This window comes from Myotis lucifugus, unplaced genomic scaffold, assembly GCF_000147115.1.
Source record: "Myotis lucifugus unplaced genomic scaffold, Myoluc2.0 scaffold_0, whole genome shotgun sequence".
NCBI classification, from domain to species: domain Eukaryota; kingdom Metazoa; phylum Chordata; class Mammalia; order Chiroptera; family Vespertilionidae; genus Myotis; species Myotis lucifugus.
This window is the reverse complement of record NW_005871048.1, coordinates 5,552,562-5,578,011: the sequence shown is the minus strand read 5'-3', so window position 1 is coordinate 5,578,011 and position 25,450 is coordinate 5,552,562.

Sequence of the window (25,450 nt, the reverse complement as noted above, 5' to 3'; positions counted from 1 at the left end):
GGAAAGTGGGATAGGAACCTATGAAGACAGATATGGACTGGGGCTGGGAAATGGGAGACATCACATTGTTGATGTGAGAGCTGCAATCATAGAATGTATGAGACTGACCACGAAACAATAAGGAGTATTCAAAAAAGAGCTAGAAAACGTCAGATGTTTGGAGGGGAAAAAGAATACCACGTGTAGTGAACTTTACTGTTGATATAATTGGCCTATCTAACTTTGGTCTCATTATCATTCCAGTGGGTCTGGACTTCTAAAGGACACACAGTTACTAATTTGAAAATAGAAGTTCTGGTTGAACATAGCAGCATAAGAGCCTGAACTTACCTAATCTACAGTCACATATAGACCAATTTCATTAAAAAACACACACAAAAAAACAAAAACCAAACAACAAAAACACCTAAAAACTAGCTGAGCAACTCCTACACATCGGGGGAAAAGAGGAAAAAAACACACCCTTTGAAGCAGGTAGGAGAGGCTGAGACACAATCCTGTCATAGACTCACAATCAAGAGGGAACTCAAAACCTGCAGCTTCTTCCAGAGGAGCAAAGAGTTTGAACCCCACACCAGGCACCTGCACCTGAGAGACAAGCCCCCAAAACATCTAGCTTTGAAAACAATGGGGCTGGCTTCCATGAGACACATAAGACTATAACGAACTGAGAACCAGCTCTTAAAGGGCTCGCATGCTCAGACTCTGCTGCCCCAATGCCTAGTGCAGCCTATTGAGAGGTGCCCACGCTTTATGTGTAAGAGGCTCACTTGTCTTAAAGCACCGGACTGCAGGGCAGGCATCTGATTTAACATACATCTAGGGACCTTGCTGAAGTGCTCTTGAGGGAGGGAGGCTATCGGGCACCATCCTCATGCTCTCCGTCTGCCACTCTCCAGAGCATGTGAATCTGGTGCCCTGGTTTTTGTGGCTGTTGCCACAAAAACTGAAGGCATCATGCTCCCTGATTTTAAACTACATTATAAAGTGATAGCAATTAAAAGAGTGTGCTATTGGCTTAAAACATAGATTACATAGATTAATGGAGAATAGAGAGACCAAAAATAAGGTAAATTAATTTATGACAAAGAAGCCAAGATGTACAATGGGTAAAATACAGCCTCCTCAGTACATGGTGTGGTGGAGAACTGGACATCCACCTGCAGAATGAAACTGAATCACTCTCTTACACCATACACAAAAATCAACTCAGAATGGATAAAAGACCTGAATGTTAGACTAAACTCATAGAACTCCTAGGAGAAAACACAGGGTAAGCTATTTGACAGTGGTCTTGGCAATGATTTTCTGGATTTGACACACGGGCAAAGGCAACACAAGGACTCCATAAAACTAAAACACTTCTGCAGAGTAAAGAAAACAATAAAAAACAATGCAAAGACAATCTACTGAAGTAGACAAAATATCTGCAAATCAAATATCTGATAAGGGGTTAATTTTCAAAATATATAATATAAAAAAGATTTTAAAAGAGCAGAGGATCTGAGAAGACATAGCAAGAGCCAACAGGTGATGAGAAGATGCTCAACATCACTAAACATCAGGAAAATGCAAATCAAAACCACAATGAGATATCACTTCACACCTGTTAGAATGGCTACTATGAAAAAAATATAAGAAATAACAAGTGTTGGTGAGGATGTGGAGAAAATGGAACCCTTGTACACTGTAAATGAGAATGAAAATCAGTGCAGCCACTATGGCAAACAGTATAAGGGCTCCCCCCAAAATTAAAGATAAAACATGATCCAGCAATTCCATTTCTGAGTACTTATCCAATGAAAGTTTTTGAATCATTGTTTTCATTGGATAAGTATTCAGAAATGGAATTGCTGGATCATATGTTCTATCTTTAATTTTGGGGGGAGCCTCTATGCTGTTTGCCATAGTGGCTGCACTGATTTACATTCTCATTTACAGTGTACAAGGGTTCCACAATGATTCAAAAACTATCTTTGCAGCATTTACAATAGCCAAGATATGGAAATGTCCTAAGTGTCCATTGACAAATGAATGGATAAAGAAGATGTGAGATATATATGTGTATGTATATATACTTTCTGCAGGTATATATTATATACTAGAGGCCTGGTGCACAAATTTGTGCATGGGGTGGGGTCCCTCGGCCTGGCTGCGATTGGGGCTGATCGGGGCTGGCTGGCCCACTGGGGGAAGGGACTGCGGGAGGTTGGCTGTGGGAGCACACTGACCACCAAGGGGCAGTTCCTGCATTGAGTGTCTGCCCCCTGGTGGTCAGTGCATGTCATAGCTACCGGCCGGTTGTTATGATCATTTAGGCTTTTATATATACTAGAGGCCTGATGCACAAAGATTCATGCAAGAATTGGCCTTCCTTCCCCTGGATGCCAGCACCGCCTTCGCTCCTGCCGGAGCCGCCTTTCTGCCTTCATTCTGGTCCGGAGCCGCCTTTCCGCCTTCCCACACTGCCCAGAGGCCCGGAGTGGCTGGGGCAGTGCGGAATGCCTGCATATGCAAGTTAACCCTCCATCTTTGTTGGGTTAATTTGCATACTCACTCCTGATTGGCTTGTGGGAATCACGAAGGTATGGTCAATTTGCATCTTTCTCTTTTATTAGTGTAGATAGAAGATACACACACATAATGGAATGTTATTTGGCCATAAAAAAGGAAATTTTGTCATATATGACAACATGGATGAATCTTGAAGGCATTATACTAAGTGAAATAAGTCAGACAAAATACTGTATGATCTCACTTATATCTAGAATCTAAATAAGAACAACAGAAACTGAGATTGTAGATATAGAGAACAGACTCATAGTTGTCAGAGACAGTGAGCAAAATGGGTGAAGGAGTCAAAAGTTTCAAACTTCCAGTTATAAAAAATAAGACATGGAAATATGCTCAACATGGTGACTATAGTTAATAATACTGTATGACATGTTTGAAAGGTGTTAACAGATTAGATCTCAAAAGTTGTCATAACAGGAAAAAAATTTTGGAACTAGATATGGTAACAGATGTCAACTAGACTTATTGTGGATATTATTTCTCAATATGTACAAATATGAATAATTATAATGTACACCTGAAACTAATGTCATGTTATATATGTCAATTATACTCCAATTTAAAAAAAGGAAAATAGCTACTGTGACAAGATATATTCTCTAGGACATGACAACAACTCTATCTCATTACCAAAGGTTTAGCTTGCTTGAAGTATCCTGGATTGTTCTAGACTCCACCACTATTTTGTTATGTGACCTTTCCTATGCCATTTAACATCTACCAGGCAATTAGTGCTTTTAGAGTTCCTAAATAGAGAATGATACTTTATATTGAAAATTATTTTAGTAAAATATTTCAAAGTTCTTGAAATATAATGCATAAATTTTTTAAATGTTAGTTGCATACAGGATTATGGCTAGATCTTAGTCAAAATGCAAAGTCCCTTACATTAACTAGATCCTAAATTAGTGTTTCTTAATAGTCTGAAGTAGATGTTTTATGTATTTTTCATGTGGAATAAGAATCATTTAAGGAGCGATGGAAAACACTAATGTAGCTTAATGCTTTCTATTACTTTGGAATCATTTATTTCATCCCTTGGTTACTGGCATTTCTATTATAGTTTAGAGACAACAATAAGAAATTTTATGTTTTATGCTTCATTGGGAAAAAATTCTGATATTTAACCTCAGATAATTGGGAATCCCATTGAGGATGCGTTGTGTATTTTTGGAGACTGGGTTTTTAAACCACAGAAAGTATAGAACACAATTTATCCTGGGAGATTTCCTTTAGGACATATAATGTCCTTTTTGTGGATTTTAATATATACTATATATGGTTGTATTGTATATTATATCTCTTATTAACTCTAATGCCATCACTAATGTTTTAATATATAACTGGATGTGCCTCAAGGGAGCTATTTTTGTATTTTACTGGCAAGGAGCACACAAAAAATTTTCTCTCTGCTGTTCCCCTCTATTATGAATTAATATCCGTTACCAGGGGACCTCTTACGATATAAAATTGTCATCCTGTGAGTGGTATGGATGAAATTACCATGGAGGGAAACTCAGCAGTAACCAGAGGATGAATAAGGCAGCACCTATTCTGCTAAACATGGGACCCCTGGTGTCTTACATTAATTTATGATAAATAATTTGCATTGCTAATTTTGAAGTTTAATAATCTGAATTATCTTTTTAGTCACAATCTTTTCTTAATGTGTCTTTTCTATACTGGAATAAAATATTCTAATAAAACGGAATCATTTTTGCCAGCTCCAGAGTATTCTACAATTTCTATAAGAGAAGATTGTAGCCAATAAGAGTACCGGAGGGAGGGATCCTTTCAAATGACATTGCTGCCTGCACTGCTTTTCATTTTGGCAGCAAAGGAGTTTCAGGAGAAGGCGACTGATCCATAATGACAGTCCTGTGTGTTGTAATATGATGGTTGCCTGGCAACTCTACCTGAAGAAACTGAATATTAGACTTATATCTGTAGTATCCCCTCTTGTTGTCAAGATGTATAGGTATTTAATATATTAAGTTCAGAAAGTATTTAAAAGCAAAAGGATTTGTTCATTTGATGATCCGCTGGAAGTGTGTAAGATCGTTGGATGTCTACAAATAAGGTCTGGGGAGTAAGTGGTAACAATGCTGGGAATAGGTCTTGAATGTATTTGAATCTCTTTTAAATGAGTCTGAGCCTAACCTTGGTGTCTCACATCCCCTACTTTTGTCTCTTCCAAAAACATCTCTCTACACTTAAAGGACTTTTATCGACTATCATGAATGTGTTAGGTTCTCTACTAGATATGGGCTATGGTATAATTGTGAGCAAGACAGAGCCTGCGCTCTTTCCATTTGGGGTGGACACTTTGTCATCTAGTAGAGTGTACACCTGGAAAGGAATGTTCTCACTGTCACAATCAGGGCACAAGCCCATCAGTATCAGCTATACTTTTTACACACTTGCAGAGATCAAAGTAAGCTGTGGATTATGCTCAATGCCCAGCCCTCTACTTATAGCTCCAATCCAAGCTCCCCTCCTCCACCCATGCTCAGAGTATGCTATAACTCCAGTCATTACCCTAGTCTAGTGGTCCCCAAACCTCCATTTCTCCTTTCCATGCCTCAGATCTCACTTTCTGAGTCTATTCTGCTTTTTGACTTCCATGTAACTTACCTTAATGCCCTCACTGATCTCCCCTCTATGTGTTTATTTTTTTATCCTCACCCAAGGATATGTCTACTGATTTTAGAGACAGAGAGAGAAACATTCATGTGAGAGAAACATTTATTGGCTGCCTCAGGTGAGTGTCCTGAGTGGGAATCATACCTGTGACCCTTTGGTGTACAGGATGACACTCCAACCAAGTGAGCCACACTGGTCAGGGCTCCCTTCTATTTAAATTAGGCATACAGAAAATCTGTGAGGGAAAATTGGCTAAAAGATGGCATATTTTACTAATGAGGAAACTCCTTAGGAATGGTGGAGTACCTTAAACTCTAGAAATGGACAAGGTGTCAAAATAAAATAGATTGTTTCCAATGCATACGCTAAAGAACTTATATTGTTGATGATGTAAAGGATCACCTTGTATCATTCCAAAGTTCCAAATGGGATCATTTGGTCATTAATTTTCCATAGAGCCATCATCTCAATTGGTTGAGGTAGTTGAAAACTAGTTACTGCTTTGATTTGTGTTATAATCATAGGACTGGTGAGCTGCCTTTTTTTTTTTTTTTAACACTGGCCACCAAAATACCCATGACTTCTATTAGTTCATTTTATCCCAAATCAGTACATATCATCATAAGGAACAGAGATAAATAAAAATGATCTATCTCCACTACCTCTGTCACTCGCTAAGACAGCACAATATTCTCTGCCACAGCTCATCAAGAAAGGGCACCTTCATTAAGAGAGTTACTGAATCCATCAGCCGTCAGTGGGGGAAGCTGAAGCAGTGTGTGATGGAATAAAGATTCATTACAGCAATGAGAACCTATGCAATTGTCAGAGAAGCTAGGGAAGTAAGTATCCAGAAGGGAGAAATGAAGGATCAGAGAAAAGTCACCAACCAGCATTCCTAAAGCATAGGGGCAGGTGGGTAAGTAAGAACTTGCAGGGGAATCTGGGAAGCAGGCGTGTTCGGTTTCCAGAGTAGGGCTGTGAAGGGAGCTGGGAAAGAGCCTATGGAAAGCTATTAGCTGTGATGGCAACTGTTTGTGTAGGTGTTCAGCCAAATGTCTGTTAGGGAGGAGGCTGCTGCTGGTCAGCAGCACTGCCAGTCCCAAGGAAGAGTGGACACAAAGCTGGGGAGAGTAAGGACAAGCCAGTGTCCACTGACCCCTTGGAGTTGCTCTGCATATTTAACCAAACCACCTGCAGAAAAGAAAGGCTGCTGCTTCACTTCTGTCTCCCCAGACTCATGCCAATTCTTAGTCTGGGACCCTGCATGGAAGAGGATTCCAGGCACTGTTCCCTATTAACTGGGTTGGCACAGTTTAACCCACCATAGACTTTATGTAGAGGTGGCTGTGAGGACTGCTGTCATCACGCCCTCCATGGCAGACCTTCCGGTAGATGTTAGTGAGCTCCCTGAGGACAGGGACTCTGTGTCACATTCATCTTTTTTTTTTTTTTATCCCTGCATTCAGTTCAGAGGAAGAGAAAGTAGGAAGGGTTGGGTATAGCTACAACTTCATAATATCTGCTTTGGTCATGCTATCAGATGACTGGTTGGTGATCAGCCTTGAACATGGGTCCTCCAGCTCACACTTATCTGCTTCTGCTCTTCCTTCAACAGTAGCACAGCTCCCTTCAGATGGGTGACCAGTTGGCTTTCTCATGGCCACTCGAAAGTAGCTTATGCTCACAGGTTCCACTGTGCTAGTCATAAGGAATGCAGAGACAGATGTAAGTTGCTCACTTTTAAGGCGTGTAAGGGAGCAGCAATCCAGTGGGAGAAGGGTGACATAAAATCATGGAAAGTTAAATATTAATAGTAATAGAAAATAAGAATTAGATGTTCACCAATGGCACATTCACAGGGGGAAATCACTGTGGGTTAACACTGTGGATGGAAGTTTTTGGGAGGAGGTGGAAAATGAGAAAGACTTGGGAGGGACACAATAAGCTCAGCACCTGCAATTGTTGTCAATCAACCTTGGGAACCAGGGAAGCATATGTGACCTCAGATGTTAGGACTGGCAGAGGTTAATCTAGTGCAATGATTTAATTCTACAATACAAGGAGAAAAGATCAGAATAATTCAGGGAGGAAAAATAGGACAAAGGTTATACAACGAGAAAATGGAGAGGGAAAAATATCTATCAGTTTTGAATCTATTTAAAAATTCAATTAAAATAATATATATGCCTGACAATAGCTTTACTATGGCAGAAACAGTTTTTCCTGTGTTTGAGACTTTTTGTCTTCAAGTGATTAATATGTCAAGTTGTGGGCTCGCTCTCAGAATAAAATTATAATATTGGGTTAGCAATACCATTGCTTGGTTCAGAATATAATTTGCATCAGAATGACATTAAAAATTCTGTAGCTTAGTTGCCATTTCAGGAACTTAAATAAGCTCCAGAAATGACCCAGCAGAGGGAAGTAGGCCATGGATTATAATGAGGTCAAAATCCATGAAGTAGATCATCCTTTGAGAATAACAGTTCCTTTCCTTCAATACCATTTCCATAAGAATCATCCTAACTCTTAAGTTGTCTTTAATTTCTTCCCAATTTTACTTTTCTTTTCTTTGTAATAAGGCCTGGATAATTTCCACAATAAATCAGCGTGTTGACTACTATTATTTTTCTATCAAAGCAGATATGATAAATGCTCTACTTTTCTCTGGCATAATTCAATTTGGACTATACTTTAAATCTACATAAGAGACTACTGTTATGAGCTGAATCGTGTCCCCGTTGCAACCTAACCCCCAGTACCTCAGAAAATGACTGATAATACCTGGAGATAGGGTCTTTAAAGCAACAAATAAAAATGAGGTCTTAACAGTGGCTCTAATCCAATATGACTGGTGTCCTTCTAAGATATTTGCACACATAGCAGGAAGACCATATGAAGACACAAGGAGATGACAACCATCTGTAAGTTAAGGAGAGAAGGCTCTGAAAAAAAACACACAACCTTTCTGACACCTTGATCTTAGATTTCTAGACTTCAGGAATGTGAGAAAATAAATTTCCGTATTCTAAGTTATCTGTTATGGCAGCCCTAGCAAATGAATACAACTACTATTTTCAAACTGAAAGCAATGAATATACTAAAATTACTTACAAGTACTGTCATTCTATCCTCTGAGATAAGCCAAATGGATGCAAGGCTGTAAGTTCTATCATATTTGGCCACAAAATAAGAAGCCCACAGAGAAGATATCCCCATTTAAGGGCTGAGATCAATATTAGACTTAGGGTGGTTTAATGAAACATTCAGGGAATTCAGAGCCAAATTTATGTTTAAAACTCCTCCCTCTGCAACTTAATTTTACTTGTGTGATATAACTATTAAGATCAGTATCTTTACTTGTCAAATATGGATAAGAATCATTTGATGAGGTTTCTGTTCAAGATGGTGAGATAGGATATGAACTCACCTCCTCACAGGAATCTATAGCTACATATGGAACAATTTAAAAAACAACAACCACAACCAACTAGCTGAGTGACTCCTCCACAATGAGCTAGCAAGAAAACTCATATCAAAGCATGTGGGAGAGGCTGAGACACAATCTTGTGATAAACCCCACCCACAGCATCACCACCCACAATCGAGAGGGAACTCACAATTCCAAGCTTCTCCATAGGAGTGCAGGGTTTGCACCCCACTAACTTTAAAGAACTGCATCTGAGAGGTGAGCCCCTAAAACATCTAGCTTTTAAAACCAATGGGGCTTGCATACATGAGACCAACAAGGCTACAGTGAACTGAGAAATGGTTCTTAAAAGGACTGGCACATGTTCATCAGGATATTGGCCTGTAATTCTCTTTCTTTGTAGTGTCTTTATCTGGTTTTGGAATTTGGATTATGCTGGCCTCATAAAAAGAGGTTGGAAGTGTTCCTTCCTCTTGTATTTTTTGGAATAGTTTAGGAAAACAGGTGTTAGTTCTTCTTTGAATGTTTGGTAAAACTCCCCTTTGAAACTGTCCAGACCAAGGCTTTTGTTTGCTGGGAGTTGTTTTTTTTTGTTTGTTTGTTTTTTTGTTTGTTGTTTTTATTACTGTTCCTATTTCATCAGTTGTTATTGACCTATTCAGGTTTTCTGATTCTTCCTGATTCATTTTTAGAAGATTGTGTGAACAGAATGGAATAGGACATACACAAATTGAAAGTGAAAGGATAAAAAAATGTTCCATGTAAATAAAGACCAAAAAAAATAAAAGCTGGAATAGCTATACTTTTATCAGATAAAATAGACTTAGAGACAAATACCGACATCACATAATGATAATGGGACTAATCAAGGAAGAGAATATAACATTTGTTAATATTTATGCCTTCGACATAGGAGCACCTAAATGTATGAAGCAAATATTAACAAACCTAAAGGGAGAAATAAACAGCAATACAATAATGGTAGGGAGCTTTAATACTCCACCTTCACCAATGGATAGATCATCCAGACAGAAAATCAATAAAGAAATATTGGCCTTAAATGACACAGAAGACAGGAAAATCTCAGACACATACAGAACATTCCATCCAAAAACAGAATACACATTCTTTTCAAGAACATATGACAAATTCTTTAGACTGGATCAGATGTAGGCCACAAAATAAGTCTTAATAAACTGAATAGCAAGAATTAAATTCTATCAAATTTCTTTTCCAACCACTAAGGTATTGAACTAGAAATCAATGACAAGAGGAAAACTTAAAAATTCACAAGAACTTGGAGGAAAACAACATGCAACTGAACAACCAATGGGTCAAAAAGAATTCAAAAGAAATAAAAATACCTTGACACAAATAAAAATAAAACATACCAAAACTTATGGAATGCAGAAAAAGCAGACCTATGAAAGAAGTTCACAGCATTAAATGTCTACATCAAGAAACAAGATAAATCTTAAATAAGCAACCTAACTTTATACTTCAAAGAACTAGAAAAAAATAAAGCAAAGATAGAAGAAAGGAAATAAAGATCAGAGTGGAAATAAATGAAATTGAAACTAAAAAGACAATTCAAAAGATCAATGAAACTTAGAACTGGTTTTTGAACAGAGAAACAAAATTGACAAACCTTTAGCTAGACACACCAAGAGGAAAAAAGGAAGAAATCTCAATAAAAAATGAAAGAGGAAATGTTACAACTGATACCACAGAAATACAAAGATTCATAAGAGACTACTATGAGCAATTAGATGCCAATAAATTTGACACCCTAGATAAAATGGATAAATTCCTAGAAACATACACCCTACCAAGACCGAATCATGAAGAAACAGAAAACCTGAACAGACCAATACTAGTAAGTGGATTAATCAGTAATAAAAAACCAAACCTCCCAATGTACAAAAGTCCATGACTAGATGTCCTCATCCATATTCTACCAAACATTCAGAGAACTAATACCATTCCTCAAACTTTTCAAAAAAACTGAAGAGGTGAAACAACTCCCAAACTAATTTTATGAGGCCAGCATTACCCTGACTCAACCCTCACAGAATGCCACAAGAAAAGAAAATTACAAGCCAATATCCTTAATTAAATATGGATGTAAAACTTCTCAAGAAAACCTCGGCAAACCAAATTCATCAATAGAGTAAAAGGATTATACACCATGATCAAGTGGGATTTATTCCAGGGATGGTTCAAAATAAATCCTAATATATAAAAAGCCAGGGGCCATCATGACCGAAACGACTGAACAGCAGGCTGCATGGGGCAACCAGGCCGGCAGGGGTGTTAGTGAGGGATGACCAAATGACTGAACAGTAGGCTGTGTGGGGCGACCAGGCTGGCAGGGGGGGCTGTTGGGGGTGCCCAGGCTGGCAGGGGAGCAGTTGGGGGTGACCAAGCTGACAGGGGGGCAGTAAGGGGTGACCAGGCCAGTGGGGGGGTGGCAGTTAGTGGCAACCAGGCCAGCGGGGGGGGCAGTTGGGGACAACCAGGTCAGCAGAGTGGGGCAGTTAGGGGAGACCAGGGTGGCAGAAGGGGGCAGTTGGGGGCAACCAGGCCAGCAGGGGAGGCAGTAAGTGGCAACCAGGCTGGTGTGGGGGGCAGTTGGGGGTGACCAAGCTTGCAGAAGGGAGCAGTTGGGGGCAACCAGGCCAGCAGGGGGGCAGTTGGGGGTGACCAGGCTGGCAGGTGTGGGCAGTTAGGGGAGACCAGGCTGGCAGAAGGGGGCAGTTGGGGGCAACCAGGTCGATAGGGGGGCAGTAAGGGGCGACCAGGCCGTGGGGGTGGCAGTTAAGGACAATCAGGCAGCAGGCAGGGGAGGAGTTAAAAGCCAGCATTCCTGGATTGGATTGGAGAGGGTCCAGGCTGGGCTGAGGGTATCCCCCCCCCCCCCCCCCGCACGAATTTCATGCACTGAGCCTCTAGTCCAGTGATGGTGAACCTATGACACGCATGTCAGAGGTGACACGTGAACTCATTTTTTTGGTTGATTTTTCTTTGTTAAATGGCATTTAAATATATAAAATAAATATCAAAAATATAAGTCTTTGTTTTACTATGGTTGCAAATATAAAAAAATTTCTATGTGCTACACGGCACCAGAGTTAAGTTAGGGTTTTTCAAAATGCTGACACACCGAGCTCAAAAGGTTCGCCATCACTGCTCTAGTCAGTAAATGTGGGCACATCACATTAACAAAATGAAGAGTAAAAATCATATGATCATCTCAATAGATGCAGAAAAGTATTTAACAAAATGCAACAGCCATTCCTGATGAAAATTCTTAACAAATTTGGTATAAAAGGAATATACCTTAACATAATAATGGTATATATGACAAGCCCACAACTAACACCAGAATAATGGTAGAAGGTTGAAAGCTTTTCCTCAAAGATCAGGAATAAGGCAAGAATGCCCACTCTCATTACTTCTACTCAAATAGAACTGGAAGTCCTAGCCAGAGCAGTGGGGCCAAAATAAGAAAAAAAAAGTCATTCAAATCAGTAAGGAAGAAATAAAATGGTCTTCTGTTTCCAGATGGCATGACTTTATATACAGAAAGCCTTAAACACTCCACCAAAACACTCTTAGAAATAATTTAAAAATTCAGTAAAGTTGCAGGATACAAATCAGCATATAAAGATGAGTTGTATTTCTACACATTAACAATGAACTATCAGAAAAAGAAATAAAGAAAATTCCATTTACAGTAGCATTAAAAACAATAAAACACCTAATAATATATTTAACCAAGGAGTTTATAAAAGACCTATACACTAAAACTATAACACATTGATGAAAAAAACTGAAGAAGACACAAATGAAAATATATCCCATGTTCATGAATTGGAAAAAAGTAATGTTGTTAATATGTTCATAGTACCCAAAGCCATTTATAGAGTCATTACATTGTTATAAAAATTCCATTGCATTTTTTACAGAACTAGATAAAAAAGCATCCTAAAATTTGTATGACACCAATATACCACATAGCTAAAGCTATCTTGTGAAATGAAAGAAGAACAAATCTGGAGGCACCATACTTCCATTTCAAACTATATTACAAACCTATAATAACCAAAATGGTATGGTACTGGCACAAAAACAGACACATAGACCAATGGAACATAACTGAGTGCCCCAAATAAACCCTCTCATACATGGTAAAAACTAATATTTTACAAAGGAGCCCAGTTACTTAATGGAGAGAAGATAGTCTCTTCAATTAATGGTGCCAGGAAAATTGGATTTCTATCTTATACCATTCACAGAAATTAATTTGAAATTCATTAAAGACCAAAATGTATGAAGTGAAATCATAATACTCCTAGAAGAAAATAGGGTAAAAGCTCCTTGACATCCCTTTTAGAGATGATTTTTGGCTTTGACACACAAAAACAAGTGGGGCCACATCAAACTAAAAAGCTTCTGCACATCGCCAAACCGGTTTGGCTCAGTGGATAGAGCGTCAGCCTGTGGACTGAAGGGTCCCGGGTTTGATTCTGGTCAAGGGCATGTACCTGGGTTGCGGGCACATTCCCAGTAGGAGGTGTGCAGGAGGCAGCTGGTCGATGTTTCTCTCTTGTCGATGTTTCTGACTCTCTATCCCTCTTCCTTCCTCTCTGTAAAAAATCAATAAAATATATTAAAAAAAATCTTCTGCACAGTAAAGCTAACACAACAAAGAGAAAAGAATCCTACTGAATGGGAGAAAATATTTGTAAATTATATATCTTATAAGGGGTTATTATCCTAAATACATTTAAAAACTCAAACAAATCAACAGCAAAACCCCCCACAAAAATGAATTAAAAAATGGGTTGAGTATCTGATTAAGCATTTCTCCAAAGAAGACATATGGATGACCAACAGGTACATTAAAAGACGGTGAACATCACTTATCAGGAAATGCAAATCAAAACTACAATGAGCTATTGGTTAACATCTGTTAAAATGGCGATCATAAAAAAGACAAAAAGTATTGGTGAGGATATGAAGGGAAAAGAACCCTTGCGCATTGTTGGTGGGAATTTACATTAGTGCAAGCACTATGGAAAACAATATGCAGGTTCCTCAAAAAATTAAAAATAGAACTACCGTATGATCTAAAAATTCCACTTTTGTATAGCTGAAGAAAATTAAAACGCTAATTTGTAAAGGTCTATGCAACTCACATGTTTGTTACAGCATTATTTACAAGCCAAGATATAGAAGCAATCTAGGTGTCCATTGATGGATAAATAGATAAGGAAAATGACACACACACACACTGGATATTACTCTGCCATAAAAAAGAAGAAAATCTTGCCCTAGCTGGATTGACTCAGTGGATAGAGTGTCGGCAGGTGGACCAAAGTGTCCCAGGTTTGATTCTAGTCAAGGGCAAATACCTTGGTTGCAGGCTTCTCTCCAGCTTGGGCCCTGATCAGGAGGCAACCAATCGATGTGTTTCTCTCACATTGATGTTTTTCATTGATGTTTTTCTCTGTCTTTCCCTTTCCCTTCCACTCTCCCTAAAAGTCAATGGAAAAATACCCTCGAATGAAGAGTAACTAAAAATAAATAAATCTATATATATAAAAGGCTAAGTGACTGACCATCCATCTAACCATCCATCCAACCGAGAAACTGGTACATGTGACACGCTCTGGCAATCCTATATAATAACAGGCAAACATGGTAATTGACCGTACCTTCGCTACACCTCCCATTGGCTAATCAGCACGATATGCAAATTAACCGCAAACAAAGATGGCGTCTAATTTGCATACTGCAGGCAGGGTGCGACAGCGCCATCCCGCCTGCCCCACCGCCATCCGGGCCCGCTATTTGCCACCCAGGGTGGCGGGGCGGGACAGCGCCATCCCGCCTGCCCTGTCGCCATCTGGGCCTGCTATCTGCGACCCGGGGTGGCAGGCGTCCTGTGTGCGACCTGACCTGGGGCAGCCAGGCGGTGCAGCAGTGATCGGCTGGCCCCCCTGGCCGCCATCTAGGCATCCCGTGTGCAACCCAACCCAGGGCGGCTGGGCGGGGCAGCAGCGATCTGCCAGCCCGCCCGGGTGCCCCATGTGCGACCTGACCTGGGGCGGCCGGCCAGGGCAGCGAAGGCTTGAAGGTGGCTCCGGCCAGAGCGAAGGCCTGGGTCCCAGGTGCCAGAGGAAAACTGGTGCCGGCAGCCAGGGGAAGGGAAAGCCTATTGCACAAATCTTTTCATGCAACAGGCCTCTAGTCTATATATATAAAAGCCTAGGCTACCGTCCGAACATTTGGCCATTTGACCATCCAACTGGTAGCTATGACATGCAATGACCACCAAGAGGCAGATGCTCTGACCAGTAGCTATGATGTGTAATGACCACCAGGAGGAAGATGCTCAATGCAGCTGCCGAGCTGCGATGACTTGGCAGCTGCAGTTCTTGGGTGATGCACCCGGAACCAGAGAGGAGGGAGCCCGATTCTGGGGTGTGTCATGCGAGAACCACCCTCTTGCAATCTGGGACCCCTTGGGGGGTGTCAGAGAGCCAGTTTCGGCCCAATCCCCACAGGCCAGGCCAAGGGACCGCACTGGTGCATGAATCCATGCACCAGGCCTCTAGTAAATACATAAAAGAAGAAGAAAATCTTAACATTTGCATCAACATGAATGGACCTCAAGATCATCCTGCTAAGTGAAATAAGTCAGACAGAGAAAGATAAATACTACATAATGTCACTTATATATGGAATCGTAAAAAATAAAACAAAACTGAGCTCATAGATACAGACACCAAATTGGTGGTTGCCAGACCCAGGGGTGTGGGAAGGTGTGTGGTGGGGTAGTGATTTGGGGAAATGAGTGAAAGGTACAAACTTCCAATTATAAAATAAAGAAGTTAAAGGGACATAATGTACAGCATGTTATCTATAGTTAATAACACTGTATTGCATATTTGAAAGTTGCTAAAAGAGTAAATCTTAAAAGCACTCTTCACAAAAAAATAATTGTAACTATGGCTGATTCTGGGTGTTAACTAGACATTGTGGTAATCATTTCACAATATATATAAATATGGAATCATTGTTGTACACCTGGAACTGATATAATATCATGTCTCAATTTAAAACAATACAATTCATCTGCCAGAATACAGTGAGGTAATATTATAAACTGTAAAACACCCAACAAGTGTTAATTATTAATATGAGTAATAACCAAAAATACTGTATGGTAATACCAGAGATAAGGACTGCACTAACGATGGGATAAAATAATCCTCAATTATTTATTAATAACTAGAAAAATGGTCACAATGGAATCACAATACAAAAATGTGACAACATTGTAGAATTGTGCAGCCTCAGAAACACAAAAATGTGTGTAACAAATGATGGCTTGAACTCCTACCAATTATCAGGACCTCCATGATTACTAGCCAATCAATTGTATCTTTGATTTTCCTTTCTAGGTGTATCAGGGGTTTTTGCCTGCACTTCATTTCTTCAGCTCAAAAGCATGTCTTCTGACTTTTTGAGCAGCTGTGTATACGTTTCTAAGATCAATAATGGGAAAACGTCACAAGTAATAGCAAGTGGATGGGACAGTTCTGCACAGTGTAAATGATGGCAAGTGACAAGACAGGGGTTGACAAAAATGCAGCCGCCAGTTCAATTCACTGCTGGGTTACAAATGGCTCAGTTACTAAGAGAGCTAAGCTACTCCAGAGGGTATCCTGCCAAATATAACTCCTTTAAAAAATGTATGATGGTGATATGAAAGGGGGTAGGCAAGGTGGAGACCCTAAATATTTGTTTCTATGTGTCAGGAATGATCAGCTAAGAAAATTGTATTATTAGAGTAAACCTCCAACCATTGCTTTGACCACAGAGGACAGAGGCTTTGGTGTTTGTTTCAAGACTCTGAGTCCAGGGTTGCAGTCTGGTGTGCTGCTGGTGACTGCTGAAGAGGAGGGATTTAGCTTCTGGCAGAACATAAAGCCACACTGACAACAAAGCTTTCCTTTCAAGCTATCCAAATGAACACATTTCTAATCTGAAATTCAAATACTTGACAACAGAGAGTCTGTGAGCTGGGCTTTGAACAGGAAATTGCTTCATGGTTTTAGCATAATGAATTAGGCAGTTAGACTAAATCCATTTAGTAGGCAAGGAATGCTTTCACATGCTTTCTGAAAGAAATGACAGGGGCGGGGGGGCTTCTTAATTTCCCCAATTTTTCAGGACTTTGAGACACAAATGTTCCATGTAGATTTTGTCTCTTGTGTTCTGTGACTGGTACGTAAAAAGCCATCCTCACCCAGGACTCAGGAATCATCTTTGTTAGACAACGCTGTGCCTTTTAAAGTTGGGGAAACCGAAGGTGATGCATAAGCGTTAGGGGAACTTCATCCTTCTCTGCGTCCTGTTCTTGCCCTGACAGTGGCGAATGCACTTGAATTCTGGAACCTGCCTTAGTCCCTGGCAGTGTGAGGTCCAACAGAACAGCGTTGCACTCTTTCAGGGAACAGGGGAGAGGTTTGGAGGGAGGGAGCAAGCTTGGGAAGAAGGTAAAACACCCTGCAGTCCCTGGGCAGGCCCTCCTGCATTCCCAGTCACTGTGCTCAAAATCACTCCCCCAGCTCTCAAACCTGCATGCAGAAGCAGGCCATCCCATCAGCTGGTTCAGTGACAAAAGCAGCAGCAATGAGACCTTCCTGCAGGCAGGGGGAGGATGCTGTGAGGGGCAGAGGAGTGAAGTTCGCTTGTGTCAGGTCCACAGAACAAGGCTGACCTTGAGAGTGCCTGACGATAGACATCCCACAGGAAGGAGAGAATGAAAGAAAAAAAAATCATCAAAATGAAAAGCAAGAGTGATAACAGCATACACAAGAAGACAAAAGCCCTGGGAGAAGAGCGGGTTAAATCCTGGCCTGGGCAGATTTGCCAGAGAAGGGCTGTCCTGTAACCAAGCCCAGCAGCATTTCCTAGCCAAGCTGGATGTGGGCAGGGCTGTGTGGGGCACAGCCTCTGAGCTTGTGTGGTGACAGCCAAGGGGACAGCACGCTGTGTAATCACTCTTCCACCAGAGCAGACAAATACATAACGAGGTCTGACATCTTTGCATTCACAACTTGCTAGGTAATATACCCAGAGCGTTTCCTGCTCCCCACCGCTATGGAAACAAGATGTAAATAAATATGGTTTCTTTTTAGTCGTTGTTTTCAACTTTCCTATCAGAGGGAACATAAAGTCCTTCCAGTTGGCATGGTGATGAAGACACTATGACAGATTACATTACAAAGACATGACTTAAAAACCATTAATGTGTGCCAAGCATCTAATTCATGTTTACAGTTAAAAATAAAAAGGACGGTATCCCAGTTTCCTCATTTCTAAGGAAGCAGCCTTCTTGGCGGGGGATGGGAGCCCTTGGCACATACACAGGCTGGCTATGCGAACACCTACCTGAATGGACGCATGATGAATTAAGCTGGAAAATATTGATGTTTAAATGCATCGGAACAGTTCTGATCTGGAATAGTAATGATCACCCCAGGAGCGGAATATGAATATTTAATGGCTCCTATGCCACAGGAGTTGTGCTGAGGCACCCACTAGAGCTAGTCAAATTTATTCAGGATAGTACTTCAGCCCAAGGAGTGAGAGATGGGCAGAGAGAAGAGTTTAATAGTCAAGTAGCTTGATTTATCTGCATAAAGCAGTACAGAATTCTAAATTTAAACCTGCTGCCAGACAGCGAGCTTTCCTACAGAATAATGTTCTGGAGCTCAGGGGTGGGGAGGGAGAGGGGATGGGCCAGCAAAGGCGCTGTTTGGGAAGGGCGCCCACACTAAGCTGGGAGTCCCCTCTCTTGCCTACAGAAATCAAAACCCCCTTAATTGGAATGAAGTCTATGCATGCAAGTTCATTGGTTAATCTCTTCCCACCCACCCTCCCCTGCCTTCCCTCTGAGGTTCAACAGTCTGTTCATGCTTCTATGACTCTGGGTCTATTTTTGATCATCAGTTTATTAGATTCTGCATATCATCATGTGATACTTATCTTTCTCTGACTAGCTTATTTCGCTCAGCATAATACTCTCCAGTTCCATCCATGCTGTTGCAAATGGTTAAGAGTTCTTTCTTTTTTTATTGCCAAGTAGTATTCCATTGTGTAAGTGTACCATAGTTTTTTATATCCACTCATCAGCTGATGGGCACTTAGGCTGTTTTAAAGCTCAATAGTTCTTTCAGATTTGGTGATTCTCTTTAAAGTTTTTGAGTAACTTATTTTCACTTCCAGTACATTTGTTTTTATTTACAGAGGATGAAAATGACTTACTAAGAAGCTAATTTGAGCTTCAGGAAGAGGTGCCACATTTGCTCTGTGGTGATGCCTGGCTCCCGCCCATGGGCCAGTCCAAGTTGAGGAACGTGGACTTGGGGCCAGTTCTTGACTTAATTGTTGCAAAGCGATTTGCTAAAAGTCCAGCTCTGACTGTTGTCTGTTGTTTTTTTATTCAGTCCTAATTCAAAATTACTCAAAACAGGCAAAGTAATCTAAGGAGAGCCTCCCCCTACTTCCAGCCCTTCAATGCCGCCTCTAAAGAATTAACAGAAAGAAAAACTTGACTGTAATCTTCGACTCTTCCCCAACTACTAGAGATTTAGCATCTCCTTTGGGATGATTCCGCACCTCCCCAGTATGTAAAATCTAGTTAAAAACAAATTACTAATAAATACAAATTGATCGCAGATGCAAATTTAGCCCATCCACCGAGGTTATCTTGCTCTATGACCCCACTGGAAACAACAGATTTTGGTTAAGTGTAAACACAGGCACAGGGCAAGTCTTACAAGTATGAGGAAACCCCCCAGTGTTTGCATGTCTGTTTAACAGGACATGTTCCGGCTGGGCTCTGACACGTGGTCCCTTAGCATGGGGCTACAGAGACCCATCAGGCCTGTGACAGACCCTCACTTGGGCTGATGGAGTTTTCCCATCGCAACAAATCATTTCCCTTTAAAGGTGGGTGGATGGGTAGAATAGCAGCTTATGTGACTTGCTGAGCTTCACCTGTCTGCTCCTGGGCAGGACCTTTAGTTGCTGGGACTCCTCTACTTGTGCTAGAAAGATCAGGGTTTCCTGCCCTCATATTCACAACTGAAATACATGGATGGAAGGTTGAATCCAGGATTGCCTTTGAAGTGTTTGGGGAAAGTCTTTCCAGGTCCCTTTCAATAGCACCAAACACGGTGTGGACAAATAGTCTGTTTCCTGGCATTAATGTTTGCATTTAAGGTCTTGGTGGTAAATCAGCAAATTAAGGATTATGTGGGGTTTTGTTGTTGTTGTTTGTTTTAGAACAGCGGTTCTCAACCTTCCTAATGCCGTGACCCTTTAATACAGTTCCTCATGTTGTGGTGACCCCCAATTTCATTGTTACAAATTGAACATCATTAAAGCATAGTGATTAATCACAAAAACAATATGTAATTATATATGTGTTTTCCGATGGTCTTAGGCGACCACTGTGAAAGGGTTGTTCGACCCCCAAAGGGGTTGTGACCCACAGGTTGAGAACCGCTGTTTTAGAAGAACAGACAAGATTCTTCATCTGTTTTCCTTGTTATATCTCCTAATAGAAATCCATTCATAATTGGCAAGCTCCTTAAAATAGAATATGTGCAGGTCAACTTTCTTTAATATTATAATTGAGTTGGAGCTATTTTGAATTTTAGGAACAGTTATTACTATTGGATCTTCAAATCAAAACTCTGGGCCAGTACTTGGATATTAACATGGGTTAAAAGCATATGGGCTTGGTCCTCCCTTTCATGATATTTGGGATCATAATTGAAATACACCCCAGATGGGATTGCCCAGTGTTATCAGATGCCCTAAGGTGGAAATCCACTTGCAGGCTATGTGACCTGAGGCAAATTACTAGACCTCTCTGTGCCTCTGTCTCTTCATGTGAAAACTGGGCTACTATGACTTCATGATCATGAGATGATTTATGTAATTAGCTCTTAGTTCAGTACCTGATACGTTTTAAGCACTCAGTAAATATCAGGTAAAATTAAGGAAAAAGCGCACGTTGTGCAATATTCATTTATGCTATAACTAGAGGCCTGATGCACGAAGATTCGTGCAAGAATGGGCCTTCCTTCCCCTGGCTGCTGGCACTACCTTTGCTTTGGCCAGAGCCACCTTTCTGCCTTCCCACGCTGCCCAGAAGCCAGGAGGGGCTGGGGCAGTGTGGAACGCCCCTGGCGGCTCAGTGCCTGCATATGCAAATTAACCCGCCATCTTTGTTGGGTTAATTTGCATACTCACTCCTGATTGGCTGGTGGGTGTGGTGAAGGTACGGTCAATTTGCATCTTTCTCTTTTATTAGTGTAGATATGAATTTCATTTAATAAAAACATTTATATTGCAAAATGGTCTGGCTCCAAGTCTTTCACAGAATGCAAGCTCACCAGGTGTTAAATTTGCATCTTAATTATCCAGTTGATAGCTACAGCGATGTGTGCTTTTTCTGACATATTATCTATAAAATAGTCCCCCCCTTAGGCATTTCACTGAATAAAGCTGGCCAATAATCTGAGCATGTCTCCTCTACAGTAAGCACAATTGTGGTTTGGAAATAGCCTTTCAGTAAGATAACATTATTTTTTTCCTAACCGTTTTGCCCCTGCAGTCATCTAAAAACTTTGAAGCAGATTGATCCATTAAGGTGTACACCTAGTGTTTAGTAATTGCTGGTAGAGTCTAATCAGATAGCAACTGCTACAGGAGAGCCTTCAAGAAGTACTATAAGATAATTAAAACATAAAGGTTATGCAAAAGTAGCAAATCAATAGAGACAGTAAACATGGCTTATCAACAGTCGTGAGAACATTTTTTCAATTCTAAAATGTAAATGGACTTGGGCTACAGCACGTGGCTAGGATGACAGATAGGATCCCGGTAACGGTTTAATTAACTCCAGTTTCCTGCATGTTAAAGGTTGCCTCAGCCCACTGGCTCATGTAACAAACCCTCTTAGGATTTCGTCAGCTGGTGTCTGATCTGAAGACCCGGCAGCCTTTCTTACTTACAGGACAACATTTTGCCCTCCTCCTCTGGAGCCCTTATCAAAACACAGCCCTCTGTTTTCTCTATAAATACTCAGATATTTTTAATTTCAGCTAAAATGGTTTGACTTTGTAATCAAGGTAAAAGAAACACACACATACACTGCCCAAGTAATGAGACGAGTTCACTAGGAAGAATTGCATAATTAAAATGATATATTAAAATTCATTTATAGAATTTTAGAAAAACCATGGCAGGTCTGCAGATGATTCAATGGCTATTTTTAATTCTTCTGTAACATAGGCTATTTTTCAATTAGCCGCAGAGGTGTGCCACTCGGTTGGTTCAATCCAATGAGAGGGATAATAAGGAATATTTAATATTAATGCATATTTGAAACGCTACTCTGAGCAGCCCCAGTGTTCTTAGCTAGTCATTTTCAAAGGGATATATCCAGTATTTTGCTTGCCATCATGAATTAGTTAAAACTACAGCAGAAGATGAAGGTAAGCTTCATTTGAAGAATTACCATACTAAAAAATATCTCTGTGAGGGCCATGTGTGAGTTAAAAAAAAAAATCTTTTCCCAACCCGGGAGAATTAGGTTTCACACAATTAACTTTATCATTGGTAAACAAAGGAGTTACTTAACCTCTGCCCTTGCAGAAGCTCTTGATATTTTGCTTAGTAAAAGGCAAGAAACCTATTATGGATAATTTATTCATTTTGTTAAAAGGTTATTCTTGAAGACTGTGATATAGAAAGACATAATAGATAATTAGTGTGTGTTTTTCAGAAAGTTTTTAAATTTTTTTATTGAATTTATGGAGGTGATATTGGTTAATAAGATTATATAGGTTTCAGGGGCACAATTCTATAATACATCATCTGTATATTGTATTCTGTGTTCACCCTAAGTCAAGTCTCTTTCCATCCCATTTATCCCCTCTTGTACCCCCCCTTTTCCTCTGATAATCATCATACTGTTGTCTGTGTCTGAGTTTTTTTATTTACTTTTTATTTTTCTTAATCCCTTCACCTTTTTCACCCAGTCCCCTCCCCTCTGACAGCTGTCAGTCTGTTCTGAATATCTATGAGTCTGTTTCTATTTTGTTTGTTTATTTTGTTCAGTAGATTCCACATATAAATGAAATCATAAATCTTTCGCTGACTGGCTGGTTTCACTTAGCATAATGCTCTCCAGGTCCATCCAGGCTGTCGCAAAAGTTAATAAAGATCTATTTACTCCACCATTAAAGAAGCTGCTTATTATTATATGATCTCATTAGTGTCATGAACAGGAGACTTTTTCTGTTGTTCCCATGGGAAAGATGATCAAGCTGTCGGTAAAGGACTCATTTTCTTTAAATTAGAAATCACCGAGGTAGAGGATATTAAAAGCGAGTGCAGTCATGCCACCTTATTGCAGGATGAGCTAGAGCAATGGTTCTCAACCTTCCTAATGCCGCGACCCTTTAATGCAGTTCCTCATGTTGTGGTGACCCCCAACCATAAAATTATGTTCATTGCTACTTCATAACTGTAATTTTGCTACTGTTATGGATCGTAATGTAAATATCTGATATGCAGGATGTATTTTCATTGTTACAAATTGAACATCATTAAAGCATAGTGATTAATCACAAAAACAATATGTAATTATATATGTGTTTTCCGATGGTCTTAGGCGACCCCTGTGAAAGGGTTGTTCAACCCCAAAAGGGGTCGTGACCCACAGGTTGAGAACCGCTGAGCTAGAGGTAAGTACACCGCTTATCTTTTGAAATGAAATGTGGAAAATGCCCACTACCCGTGATTTAAAAAATTTCTCTCTCTTGCAACACTTAAAGTTTCCTCCTGAAGCAGGGATCTAAGCTTGTCCTTTTAAACAATGATTTTTAGAGGAAGAAATTTAACACCCCCTGCTTGTAACATCCGTTTTTCAATAAATCCATACTTTCTCTGCCCTCCGCCACGTTATCGGTCATCCACATCCCAGAGGAAATGCTTCAGGCTTGGGGTTAAATTAAGGTCCTATCTCCAGTGATCGTCTAAAAAGCTGTCTACATTCTCAAACAAACTTATCTGCATTAGCTACAGCCATAAACGCTTCCTGCCAAGCAGAGATGCTGTTTTTTATTCCATTTATGTCAATGGTAAGATTACTACTTGCCAGTTGAAAATTAAAAGAAAAGCCACAATTACATTTCATTATAAATTGTAAATAGGTTGAAATTCAATCAATCTAACTCTGCGATGCTGAAATTGACATGGGATATGGATGTCCTATAGTCTTTCTTAAAAAAAAAATAGTTCTAATGAGATGCTTGTCTTAACATTTCTCAAAATAATATTGTTATACTGCTTCATACTATCTTTTATTGTCAGTTTGGTGATACCGCTTCTGCTCATTTGGGATAAGCATAGCTTCTGAAAAGACCATTTCCCCCCCACAACTTCTTGCTTAACAAATATAAAATAGAAAAACAAATCCAATATAGTTCTTACGAAACAGAATAATTGGTGTCAGTCAAAGCCAAAGATAACTAGACTTTCTGATAAAAAACATTAAACACACACACACTTTTTTAAAGCAGTTAAACCAAACCTATTTAAGTGCACTTTGTAGATAAATATTGTAAACTACATTTGGCTTTATCACCTTTAGTGAGCCAATATGATTAGGAGTTAAACTATGCTCAATTTCCAAACTGAAGTCAATAATAATTTGCTGTAAAATCTCTGAGCTGAGCAGTAGAGGAAGATATGACAGAGAAATATACACCAGCAAGCCACAGAGAGAGGAAAGAGGGGAGGGATATGTTGTATTGTATATCTAGCCACCAAATTCATCAACTTAAATAAATATACATCAGGTAGCTAATATGTACAGGCACAGTTCTAGGCCCTGGAGATATACAAGTTAACACAACAAAGTCAATGTCCTCACAGAGTTTATATTCTAGTGGGAGAAGACAGATAAATACGTAACTATATATTTGCCTGATGACGGTTAGTGCTATGGAGAAAAGGGAGGTAGGGGAGGGCCCTGTTTTGTTTAACGGGCTCAGGAAAGGTCTCACAAGTTAGGTGACATTTGAGCAGAGATCTGAAGGGAGTGAGGGGATAGGCCATGTGGATATACAGGGGAAGAGTATTGCAAACAGATAAGTACAAAGGCCCTGGGGTGAGTGTCCAGAAGAGTAGAGATGTCAGTGTGGCTGGATTAAGGGAAAAATGGTAGGAGATGAAGGCAGAAAGGTTTGTGGTGTGCTGTGATAATCTGTGGGTGTGCTTGGGCTAGATCCTGTAGCACCTTGAAGGCCAGTATAAGTACTTTGAGCATTATGAACAGTGGGGTACTGTGAACTGACAAAGATTTTTAGAAAATGAATATGTCTGCTGTGTGTAGAAAAGACTCAGGAACATGGGTGGAAGCAGGAAGAACAGTTAGGGAACTATTGTAATCATCTGGAGAAGAGATGATTGTGGCTTGGACCACAGTGTTGGCAACAGAGAAGGTGAGAAGCAGTCAAATTTTAAAAATATTTTCAAGGAGCCTAAAGAATTTACTATCCAATTGGATGCAGGGTTGTGAAAAAAGATGTCTCTAAGGTTTTTGGTTGACAAACATGGAAAAATACAACTGCCATTTACAGAGATTGGGGTGAATTTCAGGGGAGCAAGATTGTAGGGATGGAAGTGGCTGGTGTGAAA